Genomic DNA, 14,425 nt, shown 5'->3' with positions numbered 1-14,425 from the left:
ATATATATAATATATATACTAGCTGACCCGACAGACGTTGTTCTGTACCCATCCCTACAATTTTTCAATATTTATACTAATATTTACTGCTTAGTTAAAAATAATAATTACTGTTTTTTGAATTACTATTTACACAATATATGAGTGATGTTGAATGTAGAACTGTTTCAAATAAAATGATTGTTCTCAATTCCACACTTTAAAATTATTCAATTAACAAATATTAAAAAATGTTCAATAAATTGTATATTAAAATTATACACTGCGATTTACAGAACAAATTTATTTCCAATAGCTCAATTATTTTATTGCATTTAAGGGTTATATAGTATTTTTTTAGTCATACCTGTAGATGTGGATGTATAAATGAATGATTTTTTGATTATTCACGACTAAAACATTGATTTTCCAAATTTATCACACTAAAAATAATCGTCTGCCTTTGTGATTTATGGTTATAGCATAAGATACACGTGTTGAAAATTGAAATCTTTTAAAAGTACAACAAATTCAGAAAGAATTAATATAGCATTCGCGGCAAAGTGCAATATCACCTTTTATTTTTCTACCCAAGATATATGCTTCAATAATGTTGCCTATAATTTTTTAATAATTTCGTACCATATTTTAAACTGGCTTTTTAGTAATTTTAATATCTAAACTACATTTTTTTTCTCCAATAAATCAATATACGTTATTGCTTAAGTTTATATTTGAAGTGAATTAATTTGTCAAATCCTGTTCACATGTGCTCTATTCACTTACGATCAACAAAATTATTGCTCTGTGAATTTTTTTACTGTGCTCCAATTACTTGATATTTTGGAAATAGGCTAATCTTTATCTTAAGTTCAGAAGTGAAAACAATTTGCACTCCGTCACCATCCACCGCATTAATTGGATTATTACTTTTTTAATTCTGATTTTATCAGAACTTGTAATACACTATTTTAAAGGTGATTAAATAAGCTACACTTTCTCTATCATTAATTTTACCGTAACTTCTCTTATTGTAAAACGGCGAAGGGTTAAAGGGCTCGAAAGACCTCTGTTGAAAGCTCCTTAATTAATCATACATCTATCAATATTTGTGTAACGAAAAAATAATAAACAACAATAATTAGTCAGAAAAATACCTCGAATTTTCATATATATATACTTTTATACGTATTCTTTCAGAGGTATTATGATGAGAAATTGGTTGTTTTCTTTTTAAATGTTTTTTTTCATGAAATCATGAGTTTTTTGAGAATCATTTGTACTAAAGTTTGGTATTTTCTAGAATCCATCAAGATCTCTTAACCAAGTTAATTCTAGATTGAATACGATTATGTTTAATTTTGGTGGATATGGCACTCAAAGTATTTGATTTAAATGAAAAAAAAAAAACATTGCATGCGTCCTTTATTTATCTGCATGATAGCTCACTCATTTTACCACGCAGAAGTACTCATTTTAAAGCTTATTTTGAGCACTATAAAACCCAATTTCATATCTAGCCTAATAATGTTCCTAAAACACTATAAAATAACGATTTATTAAGATTTTAATTGATATAATTGTGCTCATTACATGATTTTCGTTAAAATGTATATTTTTGAAGTATTAGCAAAATATTCAGTAGCCAGTAACTTGAAAAGTATTTCCTTTTTTGAAAAACATTATTAAATATTTTTCTCGTATAATTAGTTCTTTTATCGATACCCAACGTTATTTTGAAAAAGTAAAATTACACCACTGAAAAGAAATGTCATCCACCCGAGAAGTGGTAAAGGAGTCTAAATTGTTTTCACTTCTGAAGAGTAAGATGAACCTAGTTCCAAAATTCCAAACGAATTGGAAAATAGTAAAAACTTCAGACCCAAAGCGCTCCATTGAGTAATATTCCGTACCCATGACAAACATGAATTTTTTGACACAATGAAACTTCTAAATAATTTTTTTGTATTGTGACTTAGTATAGTAAGGCAAACGACTGCAATTGAATATGTTTGAGCGCAATCACTTATGGCTCGCTCCTTTGCGCGAATTCGTATGGCGAATCTGTTCGCAAAGTGCGCAAACAAAATTATTGCAAGCAAAAGCAAACCACGCGCAGTTGAGAACACGATTCGTCGTGCGCGTCAGACGCATGCGCAGACTGTCAAACGCATATGTTATATTATTTGCATATTATATTATTTTAATTATGGCACATCTCAGCTGCTTTTCGGCAATAATAATGTAGACATTACATTTTCCTTATTTATAATCATGAATTTATTATATTTTAATATTGCCTTAGCCTATAAGTGAATAGAAATGTTTGGCAAATGACAGTTGTCATTTGTTATTAATGTCAAACTAAGCTTCAAATATTTTAAAGGTCAAACAATGATAAGCGGTTTTTTGTAATTTTTTCTATTTATTTCTACAATCTAACTATATTTCTATGAATCAAAACATTCTAAAAAATTTCCCGTACAAACTTCAGGAAGATTCATGAAAATCCGAATTATAGTTTAGGAGGAAATATGAAACTTACATTGTTACAGAAGAATTTTATATATAAGATATATATATATATATATATATCACACAAGATTGATTTTAAATAAAATGTATTAGTTCACACAAATCTTTATTTATTTATGTTCAAATGTTCACAAACTAAAATATTTCTTTGATAACAAAATGCTAAACATAACAACGTTTTCAACCTACCTGTATCTACAGATTAAAAGACACCATTTCACTATTTGCATGTTAATGTTCATATAATAAATCATATTTATTTTAAACTTTTCAGTAGTAAGTCCGCAAAATCATAAATTCATCTTCTGATATTGATATTCTGAGTCTCAAAACAAAATTTAGATTTTGTAACTTGTTTTCTCCTAGAAATTCCTTCAAAATAATCAAATCCATAATTAGTTGAAGAATAATGATCAAGTTATATAAATTACTCCGCATGTTAGGTTCAATTCCTGTACTGTACTGCTTATCTTCATGCATATATTTATTATTTTTTTCTTTCTCAGATAAAAACATATTTAATGGTTCATACATGTGATTGTATCAACTGTAAATTCATTTGGGTCAAATTTTTTTTCTTTGATTTTCAATTTTTTATTATAGACGGTAACATACACTATCAAATCAAAATTAATTTGTGGTGTCTTTCTCTTGAGTAGTGACTTTGTGTATAAATATTTTTTAATGTTGATATTGTGTCGCTTAAACTGTAATGTTTAATTTTTTGCATTGGTCACTTACTGTGTTTATTATACCATCAAGATAAAATTTAAATCGAACATTTATATCTGAACCAAACGATGACTTCTTATTCCTATTAAATCTTTTTGGGTTGCATAAATAAAAAAAAGTTGTGCATATAGGATTTTCATGAAATAATGCTTTTTCAATAACATTATTTTGGTTAAAGGTGGATAATGCTGCAATATCCTTCATTCGTTTTCTACGCAGCATAATTTTAGGTTCAACATCGACATTCTTTATACTTTGAACTGATTCAACATCATTATATGTTATTCCACAAATAGCATTCGGACTCTTACAACTCCCAATTTCTTGCTCACTCACAATGGTCGATAAATCATATTTTATTGGAAGATGGTCATGTTTGCGGTGGGATGTTTCTTTGACAAAATTATCTTTCAAAATCTTTTGCAGGTCGCAATTTATGCGTCCTTTGAATTCTTCATATTTAAAATCATGTTTACGGGCAATTTTACTAAATATACTTTTCGCATATATACCTTGATTTGTAGTTAATCTCTCTTTATCATTTATCATTGATTTTCTTTTATGATTGGTTTGTATTTTACTTGGATTATGAATTCGATTCATTCCAAATTTTACGATTTGGTTTTCAAAAGCACTTTTATGCTGCTTCCTTTTTGATCGTTCGTCACTTTTTCCATTCTGCGGCTTTTTTTTAGTTAATTTCTTGCGTTTGATTACAATGTGCTCCATGTTATGAATAAACACTTGACTTTCATTATTAGTTCTAAAATAAATCACATTGAAAATATTGCAATAAACATCTGAACATCACATTTCACAAAACAATCAAATTGAAAAACAAATGAACATCCCACACATTGCGCACGTCATTTGTCAGTTTCATATATATCAAGAAGTACAACATCACAATTTATAATATGTCACTTTCATTGTTATTTATATTAATAGAATTGCTTCTAGCATAATACCACATAATACTTTAAAATTTGAACGCATGTTTTTGTTGTCAACTGTACCCCGATAGCCTCACGAGCTAAGCTTTTTAGAAATTAACAGGCGCACCATAATACGAAATCATGACGAAATCTACGTCGATTCGTGGATTCGTGTTAAGCTAAATAAAGTTAACTTTAAGATGCATTTATCTAAATCTCATTCAGATTAAATGATTGTTTCACAAAATATGTTTTTCCTTATTATAAACATTTGAACATATATTAATTCATTGTAATGCCGCGTCTCCACTGTTACGAATCCGTGCGGCGAATGGTGCGTCACGAACAAATTTGCGCAGCGGAGTGATACTGTGCGAACGCACGAATTTCCTTCAAATTTGTCCACTGCGCATGTCCATAGCGAACTTTTTTCTTCTTTTTTGTTTGAAAATGGGAGGGGGGTTTATTTTTAGAATTACGTACCCTGCCGAACATGGTCGAAGCGACACGAAAATTTCAATAGCTTGCGTTCGCGGCGCTCGCTCCCGCCGCGAGCAACCCGACGCATCGGGCTGCCGAGAATACCCGAACCGACACTAATGGATTAGCGTCAAAGCGCGGATCAAAAATGTAAACAAGTAAGCAGTCATTAAAATTGATGTACTAATTATAATTTTATCTAACTATTAGTATAGGAAATACATCGGTAATTAAGTTATCGATATGTTGAAATATATGTATATCCAACTAAAATATATTTTGGTAGACTTTATTTATCATATTTCAGAGTTAATTTTATATCATCATGATATTATCATGTATATATATATATATATATATATATATATATATATATATATATACTCTTACTACTTATATGACGTATCATATATTTATTATTCAAAATAAATTAAATGTTTCAAAAAAAAAAAAATGGTAATATTGTATTATTTGCAATTACGCTAAATATCATTTAAAATCTTATTAATATGCAGACTGAATTTTTGCTCAAAGTCTTTTCTGACAAGTATTTATATTTAGAACAGACGTAATAATTTTTATTCAAAACTGATAATTGTTGGTCAGCCTGCCTCTGTATCCGTATACGTTATTTCTTTGAACTTGTACGTAACGTTGATCTGTGCTACGGTATAAGTTCAATTGTACAGTGAAGGCATTAAGATATTTTATCGTATCCTCAATTTTGAAAATGGATATGCGTAGAGAAGATGTTATACTTCTTTACACTTCTTATAATTGAACTGTATCAAGAAAAAAAATATTATGGAATCCTGAAAATTTCAAATGTATCAAATTGCTCGCAGTGTGCGTCGCGCACAAGAGCCAACGCATGCGTGCGTCGCGAACAGGATTCGCCGCACGGATTCGTGCAGTGGGGACGCAGCATAATACATCGAAGAGGTTTGCAATACTGGAAACCACAATCTGCTGCCAACTCACATCAAACATAAAAAATCTCAAGGTAATTTTGTCTGATAACCCTGAAGGCAATGTTTTTTTAGCTCATGTCTCTTTTTAATTCTTAAATTCTTACACTAAGGGGGGCATGTGGAAACTGCAAAAATGGGAATTTCCCTGTAATGCACTATTGTGTAATAATTAGACTTGCAACGAATAGTATATTCGGCAAAATGCCGAATACCGAATATTCGGCAGGTTCTTGCTCCTAATATTGCTTGTATTAATGTAATTGCTATTAGTAATTACTAATATATCAATTAATTGATATATTACTAGCGCGCTACATGTTTATTTAAGTTTTATGCCTAGACTTGCAACCACTATATAGTGGCGAATAGTACTATTCGCCTACTCTTTGCTATTTAGAAATTTGGCACCATTTACACTAGTCGGCCGAATACCGAACACTTGAATACCACATGTGATAAAGAAATAAATGGTAAAATCATTAAAAAGGCGATACTTATCACTTATATATAAATGTATTTCGAATTATTTCTTTCATAAATACTTAATATTTTCTTTTATAAACTCAATATTATTTCTTATGGATGCTAATCATTATGAAATAAATAAAAAATGATCAAAAATATTGTTTGTATATTTTGCGATAAAGAGCCAGTTTTAGCACATGTGTGTAACCATTGAATGATTCATATTGAATAATATAAATATGTAACAATAAAATAGTGTTCATTTATAATCTCAAAAGTTTAAATTATTCTATATGCAATAACGAAATCATTTCTTCATATTATGTAAATATACAGATCCATCGCGAGCTCTTTATCGCATGAACGATAAATCACCAACAATCTTGTCGCTGAGCGACGGCGGCGCCTTTGATTTTATCTATTCGATATTCGACCGAATATTAAAAAAAGTGCCAAATATGCCGTTTACCAAATAGTAACCGAATATTCGGTGCAAGCCTAGTAATAATGCATTTCGTGCGACTTTAATAAACAATCAAAGTACACGGTCAAAGCGCGAATGCGCACATATGTCACGCCGCTATCTATAATAAATAGAGTATAGATCGTCCACACAAGTTGGAGAGTCAAAAAGTAACATCAGAGCAACAAGATGTAGCTTGGAGAAAATCAGCGTGTCAGAAAGTAACCTCAGAGTAACAATAAGATATAGAGATCTTATGATAGAAATAGGCGGAAATTCCGTCAGTCTGAAAACTTGTAACAAGAAGGAAGAATAAACTGCAAAGTCATTAAAGTTGGACCTTTCATTTTGTTAGTGTAAAATAGAAGAAGCATCTTTCAGCTAATACCTAAGTTGAAGAATTCACAACTCCGAAAAGACATTACTTTAACCAGCAATTTAAATTAACATCTACTGCTCGACCCAAGGCACTCCTTTGGATAGGAGTTGGAAGGATTAAAAACGATTGGGACAACGGATCTACCAGTGGTCGCTTAATTGCTCTATTGATAATCTACGAGGCAGACGACCAGACCAGAAGTGTGGATCGACCCTTCTCTGGAGCAGAACCAGAACCTATCCATTTCAGGTGAAAATCTGCACGTTTTTATCGCCATTTGTTTGGCATCACTAAAGCAATAAACAATTAAAGTTTAAAATATCTACCAATACTGCAATATTGGAAATTTTCCATGGAAACCACCATCTGGAAATTTCAGTTCATTAAATTTGTTTGTACATTAATGTATAATAAAAACTATCAGCATAAGCCGTAGGCCCATTTACGGTATACGGTTTTTTTTAAATTTATTTTTGCCGGAACATGTTCCGGTCCAAAAAGGAAGTGCCGAAACGATGTTCTGGCTTGACAACACCACTGTGTCTAATCCATGGATAAATAAACATAATCTAATCGTAATTTCCAAGAACATTTTTCTTTGATGTTAGCAATAAAGTTCCACCAAACGTAATTTCGTATATCGATGTGTGGTTTATCGTGTTGGTTTGAATAAGATTCACGAGATGCTCCAGACCTCATATAGGGTAGCGCACTAAAACGTCTTGCAGGAAAAAAGGGCCATCACCGATATATCAAAAACGAGTAGAGTTAAACAAATTTTAACAACAATATTTGAACGTGAAGGGAAGAAATTGTATAGCCAGCCAACAGCCAAAATTAAGAAGAACCAGCTGAATGGGACGTTAAGAAAACTGCGAGTTCTGTTAAAAAAATTGATACCTATTATAATAGAGAAAAATGAGAAATGGGGAGTCAGAGTGTACAAAATGGCTTATTTATTCCGATGGTTCTAGTTCCGTTGACATCTGTTTTGATTGTCAATGTATAAGTATCTTCTTGCATATGAGGCATTATTTCTACTTTTTTATGTTTTGGTTTAAATTATTATAGTTATGTGTTTTCTATTAAAATTTTAAAAATAGTTTTTTTAAATTACTATTTAGTGTTTTAAGTTTTTGTTTTTTTCCTGGTTTGATTTGCTGAATGATAACAAACATCAAGTGACGAAACGTATAATCAATAAAAAATGTTCTTTCATTCTTTTTTAATTCGATGAACGGCCTATTTATTTCAAATATGTTTCAACGTCGAAAAGGTACATATTACACTAGGTTAAATATTGGGTATTGCAAAAATACTATTTTCTATTTTTTATGTATTGTTCTGTATCTAATACAATTGAAATTTTAAAAGTAAAATAAATGCCTCTTCATAACCACTGTGTCTTATATGTACATCAAATAATTTTAACTCAATTTAAAAATTTGGCATTTGGCATATAGATTTAATCGAATATTTAAATTTAATAATAAATATTTGCCAACAAACTGTAAGAATATTTCTAATGATCATTTAAATCATTGCATCACTTTGTAAACCGACAGACTGGTAAGAACTGCAAGCGCAGTAACGGATATTCCAAAGCCTGCCAACATATACGTGGGAGCATTGTGCGCAACTGCTGATAGATGATACTTCATATCTGGAACAGTTCTTTTAAATCCTTCGCGAGATTGAACCTTCTGATAATAGGCGTTTAAATTTGGCTTCAAATCTGTTGACCAGAATCTATGCCCCAATCCTAATGCGTCCAGACGGTGCAGCAGTATCGTTAAACTAACATCAGCCAGAGTGAAAGTTTTGCTACACAGCAATTCATTTATACCTAAACAGTAATTGAAATATCAAATTCATCTTTAAAACATCAAGTGTAATGATATTAAACTTCATAGCAGAAAATCTAAATATAATATTCAAGTAAATTCAATTTCTGACTTTTCAATAAAAAAAAACGATCTCGAGAAAACAGCTTTTTGGCACTTTCTCGAACACCATTTAATCGTACCCATTTTTGTGAACAAGATTTGATATACAATTACAAAGAAAATGTTAAATTAATTTATAAGTTAAAAGTTACTGCATAAAGTTTCTCTGAGAATTTTGCAAATTTTTCCTAATAAGATGTAAGAACTCGCACGATGTTCTCTAGTATTTTGTCTCTGATTTTTTAAAAGTTTTTATAGGTTGAAATTGAATTTTTGCTATTATTAACTTTCCGTAGAGTAAGTTATAGTAAATCAAGAATATTTTTTTTATATATCTCTACGTTTCAGAGGTAAATTAAAAAAAATATGAATGAATTATAACTTTGGTATACCTTATTATTAGAAAAAATGAATGTATATGTATGGGTGCAGATACAAATTTTCGTCGACGATTTCGGGAACACTGATTAACCGATTTGAATAATTCAAAAAACATTCGATTCGTATTGATAAGGAGACGTGCTGATTAGCTTATGGCAGGTCTAGCCGTTTCGAAGATACGCGGCAAAAAGATCTAAAAATGTTAATTCAGGTTTTGAGAGAACGAAGCGTCCGATTTGATTAGTTCAAAAAGCATTTTACAAAATGAAGTACCGTTTAAATGTTTGCAAAGGCAGGTCTAGCGGTTTCACAAATCGAGTGAAAAGAGAAAAAAGGCCATTTGGCAGTCGAAAATGATCATTAGATATAAGCATATCAAATTATCAGATATTTTATAGAAATTTTAATAATAAGTGAATTTGAATTAGTGAATAAATTTTATTTATATTTCTATGGGTTACGTACCAATGTTTATTCGTTAGACTGCGATGCAGCGCTTACGCGCTTCCATTGCTTTGAAAAAAAAAGTTCAAAATTTTCAGAAAAATTCAAAATATAAAAAAATGAAAAATTTAAAATTTTTTTAAAATTCTCAAAAATTTTATTTTTTTCAAAGTTTTCAAAAAAATTCAAAGGTTTTTCATATATTTTAATTTTCGGTACGGAGAGTACCAGCAATTTGTCTTAAGGCACGATGCCATACATCACTAGCTTGTTAACAAAATCACATTGAATAACGAGAAATGATATTTGATGATTTATACATTGCAAAAAATATCCAAATGCAAAAATCCAAAGGTGAGTTAAAGTACCCTCTCACTTTATTAAACTCCTAAATTTACATTTAAAAATTTACAAAAATTAATTAAAATTTGCGAACTTTCTGATGGCTTAGCGCAAGTGCTTTAAACATGTGACAAGACCAGTGCTGGATTTACAGTAGGGGCAATCGGGGCTACTGCCCAGGGCGGCAAATTTTGGGGGGCGGCAAAATTTGGATAGTGAGAAAAAAAATTCTATACAATATAATCAACTTTTTTTAACATTTTTTGTTTTAAGAAATATAATTAACAAAACATAATACGATTGCAATGCAAAATTTTGGTTGAAATAAACGATAACTAAAATTTATTATTTTGCCTTGCCGCCCTCTCCGAACGTAAATTATCAAATTGGTTAATAAGTTATCAAATTTGGCAATTTGGCTAATATAAAGATCCATAAACAAGCTGAAAGTTTAAGAAAAATATGTTCTTCAGTTCTCGAGCCCTCTTAAAATGACGTATTTGTGCACTTCCAAGCTTATAGCGTCGAAAAAAAATTTAAACTAGTGACTCATGGAATCGTGCCTTAAGACAAATTACTGAAACATCCCGTACTGAAAATTACATTTTATAAAGAGCTTTAAATTTTATTGAAAAATGAAAAAAAGACTTCTAAACCAAATTTATTGTATTTTGAAATTTTTCCAAAATTATGAACTTTTTGAACGCGCTACGTAGCTGTTTCAAAGAAGAAATATCGAAACCAAATTACCATTTTTCGTAATTGTCTGTACCAAAATCTAATCAGCACGTCTCCCCATCAATACAAATCTAATATTTTTTAATTATTCAAGTCGATTTCGAGAACACGGGCCAAAATGCCAAAAATAATAATTCAGTTTTTGAGAAAAAAGCGTCAAATAACATTAAAAAAAATTACAGAATAAATAACTGCTTAAATTTGTGGGGGGCAGGTTTAGCGGTTTCGATGATCCAATAAAAAAATTTGAAAAAGAAACATTTGGCGGACAAAAGTGATCATAAGACATATGCACATTAAATTATCAGATATTTTAAAGATATTATAATAATAAGTATAAATTTTGTTTACATTTATATAAGATCTGGAACATTGTTTATCCGTTAGACTGCGACGCGGCGCTTACGCGCTTCTATATTTTGTCCCTCGCAGCTAAAGCAGCGCAATTGCTTTAAAATAAGTTCCAAAGTTCGAAAAATTTCAGGGATGGGGCGGCATTTTTGTCAGTGCCCCGGGGCGCCAAATTTCTAAATCCGGCCCTGGACAAGACTCAACTTGAAATAGACACGCTATAGGCGATATTTTTAGTAAACCTAATTAAGAAGGAAATTGCACAAAATTTTATACAAACATTGATCAAAAAATATAAAAAGTTTTATACTTATTGTCAGTCATTCTTATTAGAAAAATTTGATTCATTTAAAAAACTGATTTTTATTGCATCCTCTAATATCCAATTATTCAAAATATATTTAAGTTATTCACGATTAGAATAACTACAAGCCGGGTGCGTTTAGAAGTTCATACTTAAATTTCATCTTTTACTTGTCGTCAACGATCATACCATGTTGAATATACCGGTTCTCGTCCGATCACCGAAGTCAAGCAACATCGGGCGTGGGTAGTACTTAGATGGGAGACCGCTTGGGAACACCACGTATCGTTGACTTTTTTTACCTTATTTATAAACTAATCAGCACGTCTCCTTATCAATACGAATTGAATGTTTTTTGAATTATTCAAATCGGTTGATCGGTGTTCCCAAAATCATTGAAAATTTGTATCCGCACACACAAACACACAGACACATACATCCATTTTTTCTAAGGTATGCCAAAATGTTCAAAAACCTTTGAAACGTAAAGATATATAAAAAAATTCATTTTCGATTTTTTTGCGATTACTATAACATACCCTACGGGAAGTTAATACATTACTAAAGGAATTTTGAATGCCTCAAAGCATGTGCAGAATTGATTAATACATAAAGACGCCGACATGAACACAATAAACCATTGAACTCATTCAGACAATTGCAAAGCCGCCTCGAGGATCATGCTAACCCATTTGCAAAAAAAAAAACTACGCCAACACATTACCAGTCTGGAATTCATGGTGTGAACTGTGAAGATATGAAGGTTTGGTTTGATAAATGGTCAGAAGATTTTGTATTTTTAAAGTTTTTTTTTCCTACAGTTTTACTTAATATCCATTTCAGAACATGTATAAAAATTACTATACATCAATACCTCGCATAACGTCTTAATTTGTTCCGGGAGAAAGTTCATTATGCAAAAAGCGTTATTCCATATAAAGCAAAGATTAAAATATGGTCATATAAATTAAGATATATTTCACCATAATTAAGACATTTACAAAAATAAATTACTAATTTACGAAATAAGTTATTATCAGAATGGTACTGCTTCCTTTTTTACCCTTTTAGCTTGTGAATTTTTAAAGAAACTGTCGAAAGCTGTTTCTTTTATTCTCTTCTTTAAGACCTACCGCAAATTTAAATGATAGGTAAGCTCATCATTGTGCAAATTTATGATCTTTTTAGCATAAGTCATGTTTAAAAAGAAAACATTCACGAATTCTTGCACTTCTTTCCATTTGACCAAAAATTTCTTATGGACTTTATGCAATAGAAATCTGTTGACTGTTTTTTTCCTCGGTTTTTTGATCATCCACTTCTAAAAATTTCTCGAGACCTTTGAGGTGTAAATGTAAATTACCCAATAACGAGATAATTTAAGTGTAATCTTTTTCTGCAACAAGTATGTATTGACAGCGGGAACGAAAATATTAAAGATCTCTTTGAACTATTTTTTTTTCATTTATTCTCATATCTCAACTCAATCGGAACCTTACGTCCTATAAGCTGTTGGACGAAAACTTCTCCTTTTTTCGTATTTTTGGATGATTACCCAATGGGTAATGTATTCATATTTGATGATTTTATTTCTAAAATTCGTCTAATAGGGCTTTTTATTAGTGCAGCAATGCCAGGCAAGGAAAACATATTGCTGTCTATATTTCCAAGTGAAAATCGTTGTCACAGACGCCTGACAACAGGGTGCTCGAAAATTGGGTATCGAACTAATTTGAGTCGCATATTTTTTACTACAAATAATAACGGTTCAGTACGTTGTGTGAAGCAAAGTTTGTTGTGTGGAACGTTCGCACTGAAAAAAAAACTTCGTCATGCGCAGAGTCCATAATGCGAGGCGTACGTTATGCGGGATATCACTGTATATAAAAAAACAATACTGACGACCAGTCAAATTCTCACTATTACAATTCCTCGATTTGAATTTTTGTAATTGAAAGAAAAAGCGAATTATATAAGGTGCTAACATAAATAAGAAACTCGGTGACTGATATAGTTCGATATAGTTCGACAATAGCAAACCGACGATAACATTATATTCAAAAAAAAAACTAGTTGGTATTGGTATTTTGCCTTGAGGCAAGTTACATGAACTTCCCGATATGTTAAAATAATACTAATCAAAAAAAAAAATTAATTTATGATATTTAATGTTTGAATTTTAATTATGATATTTGAAAACGCGAACACAATTAAATCAATAATTTTTATAATTAAACCAGTTTCCGTAGGACTTTAATGGTTTAGTATGTTTATTAAGACCAAGTACTCTATCGTTATACCAAGTAAATCGTCTAATTTTAATTTTAACAAACTCATTTTTTCAAACTTTGATGAATTTTTAAAATTAAACTACCTGTCCTAAGGCAGTAATATTTCAGTAAGTTCTATAAGGCCATGATATATATCGCCAAAAAAAGTTCCATAAAAATCGACTTAAATTTTTTTTTCAACAGTTAATTACAAGAAAACGGCTCGGTAGATTTTCACCTAAAACTAATCAGTATCGCTCCTAACTAATATCTTTCGAACAGTTTTCGATTTGTGAAAATCGATTCGGTAGTATGAGCTTAATTGTGAACGAAAAGTTTAACACTTTTTCCGAAAACGTGGACGAAAAATTTTTCACTTCTCTGCTATTTACAAAGAAACGGCTTGGCTGATCGTCGCGTAAAATTGATAAACGCTAGTCCTTATTCAGATATACCGAATGGCTTTTGAATTTTAGAAATCAGACCAGCCGTTTTTAAGAAAACGTCGGTTTTCGGCAAAAAATCTGTTCGTGTACACGCACACACACACATACACACACACACACATACTTTTTCCAAATTTGGTCTTATTCGATACAGAATGGCTTGAAACGTCGAGAAAACAAAATTAGCAAACCGGATTTTTTTATGAAAACATAAACTTCTCCTTCGGGAAGTTAAAAATCCATGGTAAATGTAATGTACATACC

At 30.8% G+C, this 14,425-nt stretch overlaps 1 non-coding gene across 1 annotated transcript; it reads left to right on the top strand.

Moving 5' to 3' along the window:
• Positions 1-11,620: 11,620 nt before the first annotated feature.
• On the top strand, positions 11,621-11,739 carry LOC113382156. The gene has a single exon (XR_003367636.1). It is a non-coding gene; the product is annotated as a 5S ribosomal RNA (ribosomal RNA).
• Positions 11,740-14,425: the final 2,686 nt, after the last annotated feature.

Source organism: Ctenocephalides felis, unplaced genomic scaffold (assembly GCF_003426905.1).
Source record: "Ctenocephalides felis isolate EL2017-DRISC unplaced genomic scaffold, ASM342690v1 CF-g0.4_SCAFFOLD_03331, whole genome shotgun sequence".
Taxonomy (NCBI): Eukaryota; Metazoa; Arthropoda; class Insecta; order Siphonaptera; family Pulicidae; genus Ctenocephalides; species Ctenocephalides felis.
Note: the sequence above shows the minus strand (reverse complement) of the source record. Positions and strands in the feature narration are given on the sequence as shown.